Here is a 21069-nt window from a genome sequence, read left to right as displayed (position 1 = left end):
TGAAATAATACGTGTAAAGTGCTTAAAAGAATGCCTGGCATACGGTGAGTGCTCAGTAAGTGTTAGCTACTGTTATTTCACTAAAATTCCATATTTTCGATTTATATAAAGTGGAAATCACTTTACAGATTTCAACATACAACACTGTATTTATAGAAAATAAAATATCATGCTATGTAACTACTTTATCTACTTGACAGAGGAATTATTTTCACCCATTTTCTCCATCTCGATAAAATAATAATGGTTATGATTATGCGATCATAATAATGATTATGCTCTCCAATAGCCATTGGAGAAACAAGTGTACTTGTACGTCGCTGACAAAGACAAGCTAACCCCTAAAACTGGCTCTGAGGGGAGATCACAAAGACTACCGTCAACATTAATCACCAAACATATTAGCCAGGGAAATCTCAATAAAAGTAACACAGAAGTAGAGATTAGGGACAGAATTACTAACTCCGGGAGCTATGGGGGGAAGTGACTTAATTTCAAGAGTTAATGTCTCTGATATGTAGGCTCAGGTGCCCACCTCAGCACTGGATATGAAGATGCCTACCACAATTACGTCTGTTAATTAATCAGGTCCCAACAGTTCATTTCTAACTGCGGTCTCCCTGAACCTCACTGCGGGTACTTCTGTAGTGCAGCTCTCCATACAAGGCAGGTCTCTGGTAACTGTCTTCCCTGGTTCTTCAGAAAACAGCATGACCTGGCTACACATACTCCTGAAGAAGTTCAAGCACCTTCTTGAAAAACATAAAATAAAAACTGCCAGCCGAAGTCAAAGTGAGACAATGTCTCAAGCCACGCTAAAACGGACTACAAAAAACACAGAGATCTAGAAACTACCTCTACACGAGGCCAGCTCCCAGACACACCTCACCATGTAGCCGACACTCTTGGCCGGGATACACGGATACACCCGTGTCTACAGCACGCGACCCCGCCACGTGGCGGACAGACACTGACCAAGCTGGGTCTTGTACAGCCTCTGCCACGGGGACAGAAAGGCCCGGAGAAGGGCGCTGAGTCGCCTGCACCCACCACTGTGGGAAGCAGCACCACCACGTCCACCCACTGCGAGGGCCACCCCGATTTGCCTCGACTCTTTCTCTTCCTGTTGAAAATTATCCAACTTTCACCAAAAGAATACACAACACTAACCTTCTGCAAACTCCTGCCCCTGTGGGGAACGCACTCCTGGAGGATGTAACTTCACAGACAAAAAAGCTGGAATCAGAAACCAAGATTCTAATTCAAATCCATTAACCCCTGTGATCTGCTGCCGATCTACAAAAAGAGCCTAATAGCACATTAGCCGTTTGACCAGCCAGCGCCCATCCCTTTTTCTGGTAATAAAAGCCCACAAATTCCCTCAGAGTAGGCACCTCTCCCGGACCCTCAGTCAGCGTGGCTCCGGCGGGGTCGACTCCGCCATAGAGCCACGGCTGCCATGTGACCAGAACTGGTCAATCCCAGTCTCACAGCCTCAAACAGCGATCGGCTCCAGGTCAGACACGTGACCCCATAAGAGCCAATGAGACATCATGAGACTTTTGCTGAGGCTTCTGGGAAAGAGACAGGCGCTCTTCCCGGCTGAACCTAAGCGCTAACAGGCTACAGGGGATGAATGTGCTACAGCCATTTTTCTAACACACAGTTCCTACAACTAAAGTCCATACAGGAAAAGGCGCACTTGACTCGTGGGGAGAACCTGAGTCCTGATGACTTTACTTGAGCCCTGAATCCAGCTCGCTGTGCCTGACTTTGCAGTTAGGTGAGCCTAACTCAAATTTCTTTCCAGCTTAAGCCAATTTAGGTTGATATTTCAGGCAGCTGAAGCGAACTGATGCATATGTGTATATCTGATTAGTACCTCACAGGATGTGAAAAATGGAATGAACGGATAGTTGTCTTGTAAAACAGTGTATATACACGTGATTATTAAAAACACTGGTCACAGGTATTGATTAATAATAACACGTGTAAAGAGAAAAAAGTGGGCATGGGAGAGAAATGACTTAGTGTGTGATATGTGGTTATTCTGACTCTTGAAAATATTCCAAAACATTTGTTTAAACAATTTTATCAAAAAGCTATTTCAGCAATAATAATAAAAATAACAACAAGAGCCATTTGCTGAATGCTTACTGTGGGCCAGATGCTGTTGAAATGACTATATTATGTAATCTACTTGATTCCTCATAATAACCTTACAAGGTGGATGTTATTATTATCATTCCCACTAACAGATAAGGAAACTGAAGCACAGAGAAGTTAAGTTACTCACCCACAGTTACACCGCAAATAAAAGGCAGGATTCAAATCCAGACATTCTGATGCAGCTCGTGCTTTTAGCCATGACACTGAATCTGAACCAACACTCAAAGTTCTAATGCTGTTCCAGTGAAGCAGAAACAAACTCAGGCACTCCCAAAAGCATCAAATGTGAATGTAATATACCACTATTTTAACCCTGGAAGAGTCTTAAGGACTAATTCCTACATAGTTCTGCATTATGAAAGTATACATATTTAACCACATTAGTGATTATCATTTTTAAAAAAAAGTGTGAAAACCCTCACAAACCTAAACCAACTGCATCCTTTGGTTAAACAAAAGTCCTAGATGTTCCCAAGACTAGGGAGTATATTAATTAGCACTACCTTTCCAGAAAATAACATGTGCACCTTCCACAAAGTCAACTTGAGGAGAACATTCCCGTCACTAAGTTACTTTTCACCACTTTTATAGAACAGAAACTTATTTTAAAATCTACCCATCTTAGTATAATATAAAAAAGAAAAAAATTTATGAATTGGACTTTCTCAAAATTAAACCTTTTTGCTCTTTGAAAGACACTATTATGTTAGAAGGATGGGAAGCCAAGCTAAAGACTGAGAGAAAACCAACTGCAAATCACATACCTGAAAAAGGATTTGTATCCAAATATATAAAGAATTCTCAAAACTCAACAGTAAGAAAACAACCCAATTAAAAGCTAGGCAAAAGATTTCAACGGGCACTCCACTAAGAGGATCTAATGATGGCAAATAAGCACATGAAAAGATGTCCAATGGCATTAGTCATCAGAGAAATGCAAATTAAAACCACGATAAGATATTACTATATACCTATTAGAATGGCTAAATTAAAATCACTGATAATATCAGTGATGTGGAATAGGTGGAACTCTCATACATTGCTAGTGGGAGAATATAAAATGGTACAGACACTCTGGAACAAGGGTTGACAGTTTCTTATAAAGTTAAAAATATACTCACTATATCACCCAGCAGATGATATAGTGAGTCCCTCTCCCCAGAGACAGCTACCCTAGAGATAAATGAAAACTATGTTTGCACAAAAGTCTGTACACAAATTGTCCACAGCAGCTCTATTCGTAATTGTTAAAAACTGGAAACAACCCAAATGTCCTTTAATGAGTGAGGATGGAAAACTACTCAGTAATAAAAAGGAATAAACTTTCAATACATGCAATAACTTAGATGAATCTCAAAGACAGAGTAAAAGAACCCAGTCTCAAAAGCTTACATGTATGATTCCATTTATATGACATTCTCAAAACGACAAAACTATAGGGACGGAGAAAAGGTCAGTGGTTGCAGAGGTTATAGGATGGGCACAGTTAACTATAAAAGGATAGCATTAGGGAATTCTGGGGGGTGATAATATTATTCTGTATTCTGATTGTAGTGATGGCTGCACAAACTACACGTGTTAAATTAACAGAATAAAAGAAAAAAGTTAGTTTTACTGTATGATAATTTTAAGAATAAAATTTTTAAATTATTTTTAAAATATGAATCTCAATGTCACAATGGACACGGTTTTTAAAAACTGGAAAGAAATAAAGAAGGATAAGTTTGTTAATAAAAGGAAAACCTATACATTTCCCTTTCTGCAAATGTAGGTTTTCGAGGCAAGAGCAGAGCCTCAGAAAGAATGTCTGCAAACAGAACAATCACTAGTTCACTAGGTACAAAATGTAGGATACTTTGAAGAATACTTTTGAAGAATCCCATCACAGCTAGATAATTGTTCCAGGACCAAAAGTAAATACTGGAAGAAAAATGAAGTCAACAGTGTACCACAGAGGTGGCAGGCAGACTGGCCTGGACTAAGACATGTTCAGTACTAGATAATAAGAAGGGTGGTGATTTGCAAGCATCATTCTCGTCCCACTGTGGACTTCCTTCTGCGACAGTATAAGGATAACCACCAGATCATCTTGAGATCAAGTCATGAAATGTACTTTTATATTTTTAAAAATCAATTATTGTCCTTAAATTAACTTTTCTTATTAATTTAGTCATGGTCCTCTTTTGCTTCTAAAAAATTAAATCTTATTTGATTAGAGACAGACTTCAAAAAATAAAAATAAACTGTGATCAAACAGCAGGAACAAACAGTAGTAACTAAAATTTCTTCAATCTAAATTGAAGATGATTTCTGTATCTCTGTCTTTTACGTTTGACTCCATTAGGGGAAAAAAAATTATCCACCTCACAATTAACTTGGCTGGAATGAATCAGACTGCATTTGTGAAGGTTCCAGAAGACCAATGAGCTGTGCTAAACATTACCACGATCCACCTGAGCAGAAATTACTACACATAAGTTTCTTTACGTAACTAACAAAACAAAAATTTAAACAAAAGAAGAACTACTAGAAAAAAGATTAGAGATTCATTTTTTTAAGTCAGTAGTTTGCCTTTAGTCAGTAATTTGCTTCATACCTTATTATTTTCCCTGTGGAAACCCAATTATTATCCTGAAAACAAGACCATTTTAGAAAGTAAATGCATGGTGACAAAAGAAAGAAAAGGCAGATTGATACATTATTAAAATAACTCACATGCCATACCCTGAGGAGTAAGGAAGCCATGGCAGAGCAGGCCCCCTTCTCCTCAACGGACAGCACAGCTGTGGGGAAGACACTGCCGCTAGCAGAAGCGTGTCACACTTCCTCAGGGAGGAAGCAAGTTACAGACCACTCTAGAGACGGCGCCCATAAACTGACGGCCACGCTCATTACCCAACGTCCAGGCCACCCACAGGCTGACTGCAACCCAACTTTCCCACCATTCCCACACATGCCCCAGGGACCGTCAGGCCTCTGAGGCTCTGCCAATGCCCTTCCCTCTACGCAAATATCCTTCCCCTCCTCTCTCCGGACCTGAATCCTGCCCAGCTCTAAATGAACACTTCAAGGCCTATTTCCCTAAGAATGCCTCTCTCAAAACCAAAATTACTTCCTATACAATGATCTGCCTCTTACTCATCCATTATCTTGGATTAAATACATCATGCAAGATGCCTTATCTGACCAACACAACTATTTTATAAATAGGAGTCATGTTTTATATCATCTATATCCCCATGACAACCATTCAGCTCACTAAAACCATTCAATAAATACTCTAATTGAATTTCCGAAAGAGTTGACCTAAAATAACCTAAATGCCAAGCATTCCAAGAACTGTCCTGAACCAAATTCACTTCTCATTCGAATGCCAATGTCATAGACAGGGATGTTGTATTGTCTTTAAATGTACTTGCCTTTATCCAAAACTAGAATCTGTGATGAATCTATGGGACACACGTGTAAAATATTCTGCAAAGTAAAAAAGCTTTATTTATTGTACTGTGCTTAATATTCAGCCAGACTTGCATTTTTCTCTAAAACTTATAAAATTACTGAGTATGCAAGAAGCATTAGAAGAGAAACTAAGTCTATTGAGAAGAAAACTGGAAGCGAAGGTCATCAATCATTTTCTACTTTGAATAATCTCTTTCATAAAGAGGTAAATTCTCCTAAATTCCAGAATGAATGGAATTCAATACAGCAAAGTAAAATGCTTTAAATACATAAAATAAATATCTTGATGGACCTTCCACCATCTGTTTTAGTAACTTAAATTATAAAAAGAAAAACCCTAAATTTAAGAAAAGTTATATCAAGAGCTAAAATTGAGATTTTTTTTTTCTATCTATTACTTTGATTTTCCTGACCCATTTTTGAGAACTGTCAGCATTCTGGATCAATAATTCCAAATTATTTCTTGAAGACAGTGAGATTCCTCCCAAGTCATTTAACATGCTTACTAATCAATAAAGATATGAAAAAACAAAAAACCCATATTTATGAAGCAAATTATATTAAAAGACTGACTTTGAGAAAAGGTTGCTGCTTGCCAAGAAAATTTTATTATTATAAAACATTTTCTGTCATTTGTATTTCTTCATTTTCCCTTCCGGATTATCTGTGTAGCCTTGTAAACACATCATAATCCAAAGCAGTTGAGCTTTATAAATAAAATGTAAATCAACGCAAGAGAGCCAACGGCATAATTAAAACAAAAGTGTACCACCACCACGACCATCATCATACCAAGCAGACTACAAAATAGCAAGCAGATTATAAAATAATAGTCTATAAGCCTACTTTTGTAAATATATATCTATATGCATTGAATATCTTATATAAAAAGCCAAGAAATAGAGATGAAACAAAATATTAAAAGTAAATATCTCCTTCCCCAAAACCCTAACTCCATTCTAATCATGAGGAGAACATCACACAAACCCAAACTGAGGGACTGTCTATGAAATACCTGAACCAGGACTCTTCAAAATTGTCATTAAAAAAAGGAAAGTCTGGGACTTTCCTGGTTGCGCAGTGGTTAAGAATCCGCCTGCCAATGCAGGGGACACGGGTTCCAGCCCTGGTCCGGGAAGATCCCACATGCCGCAGAGCAACTAAGCCCGTACGCCACAACTACTGAGCCTGCGCTCTAGAGCCCGCGAGCCACAACTACTGAGGCCACACGCCGCAACTACTGAAGCCCGCACACTCTAGGGCCTGTGTGCCGCAACTACTGAGCCCGGGTGCTGCAATTACTGAAGCCCGTGTACCTAGAGCCCGTGCTCCGCAACAAGAGAAGCCACCACAATGAGAAGTCCGCGCACCACAACGAAGAGTAGCCCCCACTTGCCACAACTAGAGAAAGCCCGCGCGCAGCAACAAAGACCCAACACAGCCAAAAATAAACAATAATAAAAAATAAATAAATAAAGGCATCATCATATAAAAACAAATGAGGAAATAATTTTTTAAAAAAAGAATAACTGGTGGGGCAGTGGTTAAGAATCCGCCTGCAGGGGACACGGGTTCGAGCCCTGGTCCAGGAAGATCCCACATGCTGCAGAGCAATGAAGCCCGTGCGCCACAACTACTGAGCCTGCGCTCTAGAGCCCGCGAGCCACAACTACTGAGCCCACATGCCTAGAGCCCGTGAGCCACAACTACTGAGCCTGCGAGCCACAACTACTGAGCCCACATGCCTAGAGCCCGTGCTCTGCAACAAGAGAAGCCACCGCAATGATAAGTCCATTCACCGCAACAAAGAATAGCCCCCGCTCACCGCAACTAGAGAAAGCCCGCGCGCAGCAACAAAGACCCAACGCAGCCAAAAATAAATAAAATAAATAAATTTATTTTTTAAAAAATAATAAAATAAAAATTAAAAAAGAATAAAATGGAAATTAAAAAAAAAAAAAAAAAAAACGAAAGTCTGAAAAACTGTCAGAGCCCAGAGGACATGACAACCACATTCAACGTGGATCCTGGATAGATCCCTGAACAGAAAAAGAACTTTGTGGGAAAATGAGAAATCCAAATAAAATCTGGAAATTAGTTAATACTGATGTTCCAATGATGGTTTCTTAGATTTGACAAATGTACCTTAAAAATGTAAGATGTTAACAATGGTGGGTTAAGAGTATATGAGAACTTTGACCTACATTTACAACTTTCTGTAAGTCTAAAATTATTCCAAAATTAAAAGTAGGTAGCTCTGAGTGGTGGATTACAATTTTTTTAAATTCATTTGCATTTTCTAATTTTTCAACAAGCAACATGCTTAATTATCATGAAAAACTAAAAGGGAAGGGATAACTATTCTAGATTAAAAGAAACTAAAGAGGGGCTTCCCTAGTGGCACAGTGGTTGAGAATCTGCCTGCCAACGCAGGGGACACGGGTTCGAGCCCTGGTCTGGGAAGATCCCACATGCCGCGAAGCAACTAGGCCCGTGAGCCACAACTACTGAGCCTGCGCGTCTGGAGCCTGTGCTCCGCAACAAGAGAGGCCGCGATAGTGAGAGGCCCGCACACCGCGATGAAGAGTGGCCCCCGCTCGCCACAACTAGAGAAAGCCCTTGCACAGAAACGAAGACCCAACACAGCCAAAAATAAATAAATAAATAAATTAAAACTAAAGAAATAAAATACATGTCGGGGAGAAATAGGAAAAATTATACATGGACTTGATATCTGATAGTATAACTATTAGTATTACTGAATTATCTTCTTAGGTGTGATAATGGTATTATGTTTATGAAGAAATATGTCCTCATTCTTAGGAGACACACGATGAAGTATGAATGAAATGCCATCTAAGATGTCTGCCACTTACTTTCAGCTGGCTCAGGAAAAAAAAGAATTCTATCTATTTGACAGAGAAAGAGAGACAAGGCAAATTATGACATAACGCTAACAATTGGGTATTGATTATACTATTCTTACAACTTTGCTGTAGGCGTAAAGATTTTCATAATATAAATTAAACTAACAGTTTTCTTTAACTTAAAAAAGATTCAAAACCCAAACTAATCCAGAAGTTATAATCTTCTCGTAAATATATATTTTATTTTATGCTGCTTAATTCATCTCCTCCAAATTAAAAAAAAAAAGATTGAAAAGGGGTGACTTATTTTACATAGTAAGGAATTATAGCTAACATCCAGGAGTAATATTTAGGTTTCCTTCAAATTGATATTGACTACAGTCTTTTTAATCATCTGAGCAGTTTATACTGATCTTGGGCTCATTAATTGCTAACTTACCTAGTTTTTTTAAATAAATATGTTTATTTGAATACAATTACCTTATCCCTTAAAGAAGCCGGAAAGAAGATTAAATAACCCAGAAGACACAGTTGGAAACTGTAAAGAAGTATAAGAAATAGAGTCACTGGCAGAAGAGAAGAGCAGATCTCTTACAAAGCTGCATTCCATGTACCCTGCCTGGGTCAGACATAGTTCATCTTGAGCCGAAGATCCAGTATAGACCCATCTGCCCAAAATGCCTTTCTCCAACTGAGAAAGAAGTGAAAATGCTAAGACATACGAGAACATTCGTTGCTGCCTACAGCTAATTGAATTAGAAATCTTTAATACCATTTCTAGTCCTGAAATTCTATTACTCTACATAAAACACCTTTAAAAACAAGTATATATTATCATTTCACACCCATTAGGAGGGCTACTATCAAAAAAATAGAAAATAACTGTTGGCGAGGGTGTGGAGAAATTGGAACCCTTTTACATTTCTGGTGGACATAAAATGGTGCTACAGTTATGGAATACAATATGGGGATTCCTCAAAAAATTAAATGCAGAATTACCATATGATCTAACAATTCCAATTCTGGGTATTTCCCAAAAGAACTGAAAGTAGGGACCTGAACAGATATGTATACACCCAAGTTCACAGCAACATTATTCACAACAGCCAAAAGGTGGAAGCAACCCGAGTGTCTACCAGAAGATGGATGGATTAAAAAAAATGTGGTATTTACATACAATGGCATATTATTTAGCCTTAAAAAGGAAGAAAATGCTGCCACATGCTACAATATGGATGAACCTTGAAGACATGCTAAGTGAAATAAGCCAGTCACAAAAAGACAAATATTGTATCAGTGCACTTATATGAGGTACCTATGGTATGAATGGACCCTATTCAAATTCTTAGAAACAGAAAGTAGAATGATGTTTGCCAGGTGCTTGAGGGAGAGGGGAATGGAGGGTTAGTGTTTAATGAGTACAGAACTTCAATTTGGGAAGATGACAAAGTTCTGGAGATGGATGGTGGTGATGGTTGTGCAACAATGTGAATGCACTTAATGACACTGAATTATATGCTAAAATGATTAAAATGGTAAATTTTATGTTATATATATTTTAACAATATTCAAAAAAACACCCCACAAGTATGCAAGCCATAATACCCTCCTAACCCTCCTTAAAAGGAGTGAGGCCCATGCCCTAACCCTGATGCAAACTTAAGGAACGCTCACTGCCCATGTCCCAATCTTCCCTGCTCATGAAGGAGAACCCAGAGCTGGCAGGGCAGAGCCAGAGCAGAGGTGGGAAACTGGTCCTGATGTTACTCCCACTGAATCAACTCAGAAAAGCCAAAACAGAGGGTAAGGCCCAAGGTGACTGACAGAGGCAGGCTAGGGAAGAGAAGGCAAAGGCAGAAGGAAGGAAATCCTTGAGAACATGGGCAGCTGATGAGACTGGGAAGGGACACCACAGCTGTGAGGAAAAGGAGGCCCAGAGAACAGGGGAAATCAGAGAAGGGAACTGCCCCAAGGTAAGGAAAGAGAGCAGTAGGAGAAAAAAGAAGAACTGTAAGCAAGAAGGAGATCCATCCAAGAAGAGATTCTTCCCAAGTACCAGCAGGAGAATGACTTCCTTCCACTGAGGTGGCCATTTGTATCTAAAGAAACCTAGAAAGTTGGTGAAGCCTATAAAAAGTTAGTAAGAAAAATACTTTTCTATATAAGAATATTAATATACCTCCCTCCACAGAGAATTATGTACTGCCATTTTTTTCATTTGTTTTTGTCTTTTTTTCTCCCACAAGAAGAGAACACTTACTTGTTTAGGAATAATTTCAATCAGGGCCTACTTTTTTAATTTGTATCAAACACTAGTACGCCATGAATGAGCTAAAGCGTTCTAATGGCACAGGGGTAAGGGGTAAGAGTATAGGCTTGAAGCCAGCTCTGCCTGAATCTGAATCCTGGCATGGTGACCTGAGGCAATCTGCTTAAAAATTTGCTTTGATTTCCAAATCTGCAAAATGGGAATAGTAACAGTGCTACACACTTCAAGGCATTGCTGCAAGAATTACATAGGGTAAAATATGAGTGCACTTAGAACAGTGTCTGGCCCACACTAATCACTATTAAGGTATTAGCTTCCTGTTATCCTCCAGACCCAGAACATGAGCTCCAGGAGAGCTGAGATTTTGTCTGTTTTGTTCCCTGTTGAAGCCTCAGGTACCTCGCGTAATTCTTTGCTGAATAATAAGAATGTATTGGATGCCAGCAGCACAGAGGCCCAAAGGAACAGCACTACCTTTTCTGTTATTACCAACAACTAAAATCTGCGTAACACCTGAGGCTCACACTTCACAGAGGGTTTTCTACACCTTATCTCAGGTGACTCTGTGACGCTGCCATTATTACCTCCGTCTCACAGACAAACGAAGGCTCAGAAGACGTAAGTGATTTGCCCAGGAATTCTGGCAATTAATCCTACTTCTGTTCACTCTAGACCCCCACCCAGAAAGCTCAGAACATACCCTACTGAACTGTTCAATTCTCCTTAACTACAAATACCCAGAGTTCAAGTTCACCAAAACACTTTATCCAATTTGCTTCAATATAATTGATGGAGAGGGAGGAAACAGATGAAACAACATTAGTAACTATTAAAGTTGAACAACGGGTACAGTGGGATTGATTATACCCTTTCCACTTCTATACACCTGAAATTTTCCATAATAAAAAAAATGTAATTAAAAAATAAACTCTTCACTCCCAACATAAGCTCTGCCACTTCCAACTTCCTATTGAGCACACCTGGGTGCGAGGAAAACAGCACAGCAGAGAAGCGTCTCAGTCTGAGGCAGTGAAGAGAGCGCTGGAGTGGGAATCGGGAAGCTTCAGTCTTCGCGCTGCTCTGCCCAACTGTGAGACCTCACTGGCCCCTCCAGCTCCTCTGGGCCCTGAACTTCCTCTTCTGTCCCTTCCAGGGTTAAGGTTCTGATTTCACCTTTCTACTAGCTCCTTAAACTCAACACACAAAACCAAAGTCGTCTTTTCTCTGTGCTGAACCCCTGAGACCCGTTCTCCCTGCTGGCTTCTGTGCTCCTGCCCGTTCTCCCTGCTGGCTTCTGTGTTCCTGCTGCCCCATTCTGCCGCCATCCAACCATGAAAACCTCAGCATCACCTCTGACTCGAGACACAGAACTGACTGTTCCCTTCCCCTCCTGCCTAATCAGTCACCACACCTCTCTGTTCAACCTCCGAAATCTCTCCTGACTCCACCACCTCCTTTCATTCCCAAGTACACCAACTCAGGCACTCATCATCCCTCGCCCGGAGTAGAACCCTGAACACAGCTGAAAACCCTGTCTCTAGTTTCTCCTCGCTGACAACCCACCATATTCACCCTCCAAACCCCAGTCGTGACCTCGCAGCCGCCTCACTGTCCGCTATGTTCCTTCACGAAACCCAGGGTCCGGGTAACTTGGATACTCCGTTTCCGGACATCCGCCTCATTTGCAACACCGCCCCTCAGCCTTGGCTCAAGCTACCCTTCCCTCCAGAATGCCCTCTTCTTGCCACGGCGCCTCAGTTTCACAGTGGTGCAATTTAGATGCCACCTCCTCAGCTGAAGTGTTCCCTTATATCCCCGAGGGGGCAGTGTCGCTCCCTCCGCTGAACCCCGAGGCACCTTGTCTGAACCCCTCTTATAGCACCCTTCAGATTCCTATTAGTCCTTTCTTTTTTTGGTGCCCCTACTGTCTCTACTAGATGATTCGTTCCTTGTCAGAGGAAATGATGTTTTATTCATCTTTGTATCCTTCAGAACAGAGCTTCTCAAAGACTGTGCCACGGCACTGCGGTATGCCGCGAATGAGCGCAAGATGTCCTCGTCAGCGATCCCCCCAGCCCTCCCTCCACAAAGCGACTTCAGCAGCCAAAGCCCCAACGAGTCAGGCCTCAAGCAGCCCCCTCCTTCGACCACGTATATGCCATGATGACCTGAGAAGCACTAAGAGGCCGCAACACGTGGTACGCAGCGCATGCGCACTGAACACCTGCTGAGCTGAATCTCGGAATAAGTCGCCTGTTCCCCTTCAACCACTGTTCTCAAGAAAGTTTACCATCTAGACTCGACTCCCTCTGAACATTCTCACTGAACACGTTCTGATCATCTTTTTAATAATCACCTGTTTATTAGCTGGTTATACTTGCCTTACCATCCAAAGCCCACGTCGATAGTTTACTGATTAAAATAGGAAAGGATATGAACAAACAATTCACCATGAAGAGACTCAGAGAGAAAAATTCAACATTATAGAACAAAGAAGTACAAATGCCACCTTACACTATTAAATAAGCAAAAACTTTTAAGTTAAAAATGTATTTCTATCCAGCTATGGTGAAACAGGTACATCTGTATATCTGTTAGTAATACAAACTGGGATAACATTCTTGAAAAACAGTATGGCAATATACATCAAAAGCCATAAAAACATTCATACCATTTAACACAATAATGCATTCAAAAATTTATCCTAGAGATATAATTGGCCAGAAAAAAAATACAATAGTATCTACAATAACGTAGATTAAAGTATTAATTGAAAACCAGCCAGCAACATAAATATCTAACATAAAAAGATTTAAGTAAATTATTGACGGCATGACGATGAGGTATTTTGCAGCCTCTCAAAGTGTAATCATGTCAATTAAAATTGTGACAACTATAACATGGAAATGTTTCATAATCTAATAAATAGGAAAAATTCAAATTACATGCATAATTAAAAATGAGTACAATAATATATATGTGCGTGTGTGTGTGTGTGTGTGTGTGTGTGTGTATATATATATATAGATATATATCTATATATATATTTTTTTTTTTTTAACAGAATGCCAAAAACAAAATCAACTGTTTTAGGGGTAGTAACCCAAATATTTAATAATTTACTTAATAACAATTCTTAAATTATTTTATAATTTAAGAGAGAAAGTTCTACCATACTGAGGAGAAACTAGGGGTCCCAGGATGCAAACTTGATATAGTCTCAGGAAGAGGTCCACACCTCTCTTTTACTGCTCACTTTGGCCTTAACTGAGAACTCTCATGCACTTCTTATCACAATGACCTATGACAACCCAGACCCCAGCTTTCCAAGGACCAAGAAGCCAGCTCAACTAGTCTTCTGATCATCCCCACGAACCTGTGGGGGATGAATTGTGCAAAACTACCCTAACTCAAGAAACAAAGAACCCCTACAACAATGTTTTACTTTAGCAATCAATAAGTAGCCAAGCCTAAGTTTAATTATAAACCCTAAAAGTATATAGCATTGTCTCATTAAAGTCTCTGGGACTAGTATTAAAAATATATCAAAAAATAATTTTAGCACTGATGCCCCACAAGGACAATATTAAAACAGTCTTCTAATTGTTTTTCTGTAGTATTACCATTTTCTTAGTTTAACACTGAATGGCCAAGATACTATAATGGACCAAGAAGATTAATTACTGTGAAATAATAAATACTCAAGACTAAAATGTCATTCTTAGGGCATTTCAGCAAAAAACAAATAATCTGAAGGACTAATACAACCATTAGGAAAAAAGTTTAACCTTTTGTTTCCATTGACATGTTCTTGGGATCCAGATCCTCAAAACTGCAGATACATACAGTCATTCCTGACAATACACACATAGCAGATAACAGGAAAAACAAACAATTGAATACTTAACCCGTTCATCAGAGCACTGGGTGACCAACACTCAAGAATGTTGACACAAAAACTGAAGGACCTCTGAAGATCCAATCATATGCAGATAGGTTGAATCCCTGTGCAGTTACTCATTCAAAACAGAAGTGGAAGATTAACCTACCCTCACTTCTCTTCAAACAAACTGACAAAGCGCCAGGCAGTCTGTCTGGAGTATGTTCACCGTCACCCAGTCTGCTCCAGAAGTCGCCAATTCAGCCAGGTCACCCCCGCTGCACCAGTGCCCTACCTCCTCCACCTTGTCCCACCTCATCTTGCTGACCAGACACTCTCCTCTAGATTAAGTCTCTTTTGTCTCTTCCTCAGGCATTACCAAGTCCTCGCTTTGTAAATAAGGCTCTCCCAGACCTTACTCACCTGCAGTTCACTGCACTGGGTATCACCCAAATAGCCCATCAGAGCTCTTTATAATTTCTGAAAGAGAGAGAAGGAACCTTTTAACACATGCTAGAAAACCAGACTGCTGATGCATCAGTTCTGGAGCATTTGTACCCAGTGCTCACAGCGTGTGGCTGTTTGGTCCACAGTACTTCAATAAAATGTAGCGTAACCAGCCAGGACCCAGAGTCCTGAGATAAGGGTCCAGAGATAAAAATTTGGTTTAATGTTGCTACTAATGAGCTGTGTGACCTTGGGCAAGTCACTTGACTTCTCCAGGCCTCAATTTCCTTATCTGGAAAATAAGACAGACTAGATAGAAGCAGCAGAGCAGACTGCAATGGAAAGAGAACGCCCTTTCCAAGGCACAACGCCAGCACCACTACTTACTAGTCTTGCAACGTTATGTCCGTTAATTCACATTTAACCTAAATTTCCTCTGCAAAGCAGAAATAACAGCTACCTTGGAGTTGTTCTGAAAACTAAAGGAAAGATAATGAGTTATAAAAAGCCTATAGTAAGTATACTGTGCATCTCATCATAAAGTTCCACAGATGATAATTACCAACATTACTCCCGGCCCTAAGGTTACGTGAATTCAATTTCCAAATATTTATTTCCTTACAAGATCAACAAATCAAAACTTTACCAACCTGACAATGCAATTAACTGTTTGAGTGTTTCACTAACAATTCAATTACAGTTATCTTGAACGAATGGAAGTTTAAGATTATCAATATTAATTAACATCACAGGAAATAAGGGCGGAATCATCCCTGCCTAACATCTAAACGGTTTCAGTGGCCATGCCTTTCCCTGACTTCTCCCTCTGCTTTCACTACTGCCCGCGCACCTAGGCAAGAGAGGTCTTCCAAACACCAAGTAACACCAACTGCTTTCTACGGTCAGATTAGGGGGACATGGCTAAAGATGGAGGAAGGAGAGCAGAGGCTTTTTATCTTTTTTCCTATATACACTTAGCACTGCTCGGATTTGTTTACCATAGCATGCATCAGTTTTACATAAAAATAAATAATTTTTTTAACTGTATTAGTTACACATATTGCCTACAGAAAGGAAGCTCGCCTCACAGGGATATTTTCACCACAAGGAGAATATCGACAGAAGAAAGCAAAAAGGCAAATTCAGAGGTTTCGAGAACACCTAAAATATGGCACAGAAATAACAAAAATCACAAACATTCACATGTCACAATGGTTTACTCAAAAAAATTTGCCGTGCATTCTTTGAAGAACCTAATGATGAATCAGGGTTTTTGGGGGTCAAAACAAGTTGAACACACAGACTCTGGCTTTACCAGACAACTTCCTGCCCTTGGAGAAACTGACCCAGTACAATTTACACCAGTAAACAAGTTGGTATGACTCTTTAGTCGTATGCTGAAAAACTTTCAATTTGCTTTAGACAATTGGTAGCTTTTAAAATAAAGATATATACATATATAAATATATATGCGCACATATATATACATATATATAAATTTAAAATCTTCATGTTATGTCTACTATTTATTTTTGAAAGAGGAATATTAACTCTATTAAATTCAGGAAAGCTCAAAAGTATTATCTCAGCCACCGGTGAAGTGACAGACCACTAAGTTTCGTGCTGCTCCTAGCCAGCGCTACAGGAGCCACCCTGAGTACAGCCAGCAGTTTAAATGAACTACAAGCTGCTGTGGCCGCACTCTCCACACGTATCATACTTCTCTCCTAGAAAACAATTCAAACTATTACTTAGAAATCAAGTTACATTTGCATGTGCACTTATCTAAGTTTATGGAAATAAAGAGCCATAACAATTTGTTTATAATTTTTTAAGTAGCTCCTCCCCATCTCTTGTTTATCGACAAGTTGATAAACTTGGCCCCAAATCTACTATGCATTTAAAACTGCTACGCATTTAAAACCACAGGCAAAGGACCTTACTTCTTGTGCTGGGCCTGTATTTAGAATCTTAAATATAGTCTGACAGATAATTATAGACTGATTTGCATTTAATATCAATACCATGCCTACTTCTTAAACAGAGAACAAAAATGCATCTGTAAGATCTGGTCTACTTATTTGTAGGTCCCTCTGCAATATTCTTAGCCTTTCATGAATATGCTCTATATTTTTAAACTACACAAGGCCCTTTGCAAGTAGGAATGATTTCCCCTGTTATTTTGGCATCACTCCCTTCTCCAGTAAAACACTGGACTGTCCATAAATGTATACATACTTTAAAACAATGCAGACTGAATATTTATGGTATTAGAAATAAAACTTCTTGCTAACAACTGCAAAAATCAAGCGCACCAGCTGATAGAGAGGCACTTACTGACTCCCCAAAACTCCCGCCTTACCTAAAAATAGTGTCCCAGCTTCCCAGCCAAAAGGACAGACTAAGAAAGCTATGTTTTCATTCAGCTCAAAGACACAGACCCCCACTTCACCACAAACTTCAGTACTATGGCATTTCCCATTTTAGAATGCTTCGTGTGACAACCTGTTTGGTGGTCAACCACCAACTTCACTTTGAAGTGAATACTAACACTTCACATGGTCTACACGTGTGAAAATTGTGGAAAATGTCTTGACACAGCTCAGGCCAAACAACACCAGCCACACAAGATTACCTATTTCTAAATATTCCCTTTTAGATTATAAACAAACATCTCCATAGGCCCAAAAGTAGATCACTGGTTCTTTCCACAAAGTATTATGTATATTAAAAAAAAAAAAAAAGATAAAAGGTACAGATTGGGAGGTCTAAGGCATGAATATGCCTCCATCTGTAAGCTGAAAATAAATAAATTTTAAAATCCATATCTGCTCTGCTAAGAATAAAAATAAAAATATATGTAATACACACAAGCACTTCTGAGTTTCAAACACAAGCAAATGTGGTGTGTGCACTTACAAAAAGATCTTGCTTTATGTCCACCTTCCTCTCCCAAGTTTTTTTTTAAGGCAGAAATGTCAATTGTATGCCTCAATCTGGAATAAAATAAAGCACAACTTACTCTTCTTAAACAGATGTGTGATAGAGATGAAAACTTTGTGAGTGGATTTCAAAATACAAAGGCTACCCAGATGTGTTAAAGGAAAAAAAAAACAAAACCCTGCAGTAACCAATCTACCATAACAACTTACATTTTCTCAATAAACCATAGTAAAATATTTTACAGACACACACACTCACACACACTGTAGTATAGTACATCTACAATGCCTAAAATAAAAAAAAAAGATATATTTTTAAAGTTGAGAAAATTGCTTGTGAAGAATGTAAAATTAGCAAACCACTCTCCTTCTCACCAGTACAGAATACTGACTGTTCATTGACACTATATTAATAATGTTCTATAAATCCAAAGCCTTATAAGTTAGATTAAATAGAGCAACACTCTGAATTCACACACTACATGTGACCAGAAGATAATAAGAAGCCAGTCTTATCCCTAATAACCTAACCAAAATGCACCACTATCATTTTTATTTCCAAATAATTATGAGAGAGACAAGCACTGTTCCATTTTTCAGAAAATAAAAGCAGGATTTGCCTGAAATAATTCTTTCCAATGGAAAGGGTGTACTTTACATGAGTCCCACAAACTGCAGACACACAAAATCCACATACACAATCACTAACACTCAATGCAGACTAAGTGATGGACACCAAAGGACAGATAAAATTAAGACATTCAATTAAAGTTACACAAGGGAATTTAAATAGGCAAACTATAATTACCCCTGGTGAAGATACTAATCAAGGATGGCTGCAAATAACATTTGGCTCTGGATAAGCTCCAGGAGCTGAAAAGTTTGGTATACTTGACACAGTTGTCTTTTCCAAATCTAGCCCTGCCTCTACTCCCATTTGACTGAGTGAGTGATTTGGAAATAAAGATGGCCCCATCAAATTACTTAGTTTCAGTCTCACCCTCATGACTTGATTAAAATAAAGAAGGAAAAAAGGTAAATCATTTTTAACTGCAGTCTCACCTTACACATCTCACCAGCACTGTAGTTCTTTAGTGATCAATTACTTCATCCAATTCCTGAGATAAACAGAAAAGTAAAATGTGTCTATACAACACCAGTAAGAGACATGATCAGTAGCAAACATTCTATCAGCCTGAAGTGAAAGGGCATATAAATTTCAAATGGAAAAAGTTACCAAAATGGTACAGTATGCAAGCTTTGTAAATGAGTCTGTTTGCTTTACTTTAAAACAAAAACATTTCCTCTCTGTGTGATAAAAGAATAATTATAAAGTGCTCTTAAAATTCAAACATAAAAATGTCATATCTGACTGACCTTACTTTCAAAAAATGAAATGAAAAAGAAGGAGAAAAATGAAAAGATGAAGGAGAAGAAATCCATTCATACGAGTTTGAGAGGGCAAAATTAAGAACAAACTAGCCAGGACGACGCCTTCCTCCCCCCTCCCCCCGCCCAACTCTAGGAATCCACTGTCTCTGGAGTTACACATCTATTAACGATTTGCCTGAAAAGTGTAAGTGGTGAGGGTGAAGGAACAACAGTTTTGAGTTTCAAACAAAACCTGAGGATCTCAATCCAAGAAGAATCCTAAGACCCTGATTTCCAACCCTGGCTGGAGGATCCTCAGCAAAGGGGAGGGTGCAGAAAGCTCAAATAATTTGGGGGGAGAGCAATCAAAGTTCCTTAGATAAAACTGCGGTCCCTTAGCTCAAGAAAAGGGAAGTCTTGAAGGAATCTCCAGGAAAGGATCGTCTGTTTTTATTTTTGTTGATGTGCTTGTGGGCCAATGAGAATTTCCGAGGAGGGGGCGGAGAAACGGGGTAGAGAAAGTGAAGCTCAGGCAACAGCCCTCGGCGGGGGAGGGAGGGGTGCACCCCTGACCCACTTTTCCCCGCGCCCACCCTCCGGCCCCCGCCCCACCCCGCGTGGAAGTCCGAGCCCAGAGGGGGCAATCGAGCGGGGCGTGGGAGGCCTGCACGCTCCCCACCCCCAGCCGCGACCCGGAGGAGGGGAGCGTGCAAGGCGGCTCGACTCCCCCTCCCGGCGTGCCGTGGGCTGGACAAACCTCCCGCAGGCTCGCGGCCGGGGTCTGCGAGGCCCCCTCCACGGCCTGGGCCGAGGGCTCCGCGGCCCCCAGCGGAGGGGAAGGGGGCCAGGGAGGGGAAGAAGCTGTAAACAGCCCCAGCGTCCGGGCCTCGCCTCGAAGAGCCCCGCTTCCCAGGCCCCGCCGCGGGCCGTCTGGGCCCCAGGCCCGCCCCGGGGCCGCCCCTCCCGGGACTCGGGGGACCGGAGGGGAGTCCGGTCCCCTCTCCGGAGGGCTCCGGCAGCTCGCGGAGCGGTCCCAGCAGCAGAGAAGGGGGAAGTCAGGACTTACCTGTCATTACTTTCTACGCCATCTTGGATCCACTTGTCAACGTCCCCACAAAGCATTATGGGTAAGAAAGAGCCTTTAAAGTGACTCCCCCCACCCCCTCGGCCTCGGACTCCCGCCTCCCGCCGCCGGCGCCGCCCCTCGGGCCGCACCTCCCGCCCGGAAAGTTGCCCCGGGTGGCTGGGAGGCCCAGAGGCTCGCAGCCCGGCCCCCCTCCTCCCCCGTACTGTTTGCCTTTAAAATTCCCCCCCCATGTTTAAAAACGTGGCTTTGGGTCTTACCCGTCGCTCCTGCCCCGGCCTCCCTTCCCCCCACCCTTCGCCTCCAGGCCGGTTCCCTGTACCCCGCCGCCCTCCTGTCCTGGCAGACACCCCACGTCTGCATTTAATCAGCCCGAGGTTTCCCTGCTGCTGGCAGCAAAGAGCTGCTCATTGATTTATTTATGCGTCTGTTATTGCTCTAGATCTTCGGTGCCCGGAGGCGGGCTTCTGCTTCCCGCCCCCGGGCGGCCGGGGGTCGCCCTCGGGGCCCCGGAGCCCGGCAGCCCTGCAGGCCAACCGGCGCTCTGACTGCCGCATCCGCGGATGGAAAGATGCCTCTGT

At 40.9% G+C, this 21069-nt stretch overlaps 1 protein-coding gene across 10 annotated transcripts in view; it reads right to left on the bottom strand.

Annotated features, from left to right (window-relative positions):
- Window positions 1–20539, bottom strand: part of HELZ (helicase with zinc finger) — a 156601-nt gene extending 136062 nt beyond the window's left edge. For 4 of the 10 annotated variants that reach the window (XM_082441859.1, XM_082441868.1, XM_082441860.1 and 1 more), the window contains exons 1-3: window positions 20471–20539; window positions 19096–19151; window positions 15068–15124 (exon numbers count right to left, since the gene is read on the bottom strand). The gene's annotated coding sequence lies outside the window, so the exon portion shown is untranslated. Of the gene's footprint in view, window positions 1–8975; window positions 9034–14813; window positions 15023–15067; window positions 15125–18010; window positions 18088–19095; window positions 19152–20470 lie in introns of those variants that run through there. The other 6 variants (XM_082441863.1, XM_082441862.1, XM_082441864.1 and 3 more) reach the window with 6 other exon arrangements.
- Window positions 20540–21069: the final 530 nt, after the last annotated feature.

This window comes from Balaenoptera physalus (genome assembly GCF_965194825.1).
Source record: "Balaenoptera physalus genome assembly, chromosome: 20".
NCBI lineage: Eukaryota > Metazoa > Chordata > Mammalia > Artiodactyla > Balaenopteridae > Balaenoptera > Balaenoptera physalus.
The sequence above is the reverse complement of the archived record's forward strand: the minus strand, read 5'-3'. Positions and strand labels throughout refer to the sequence as shown.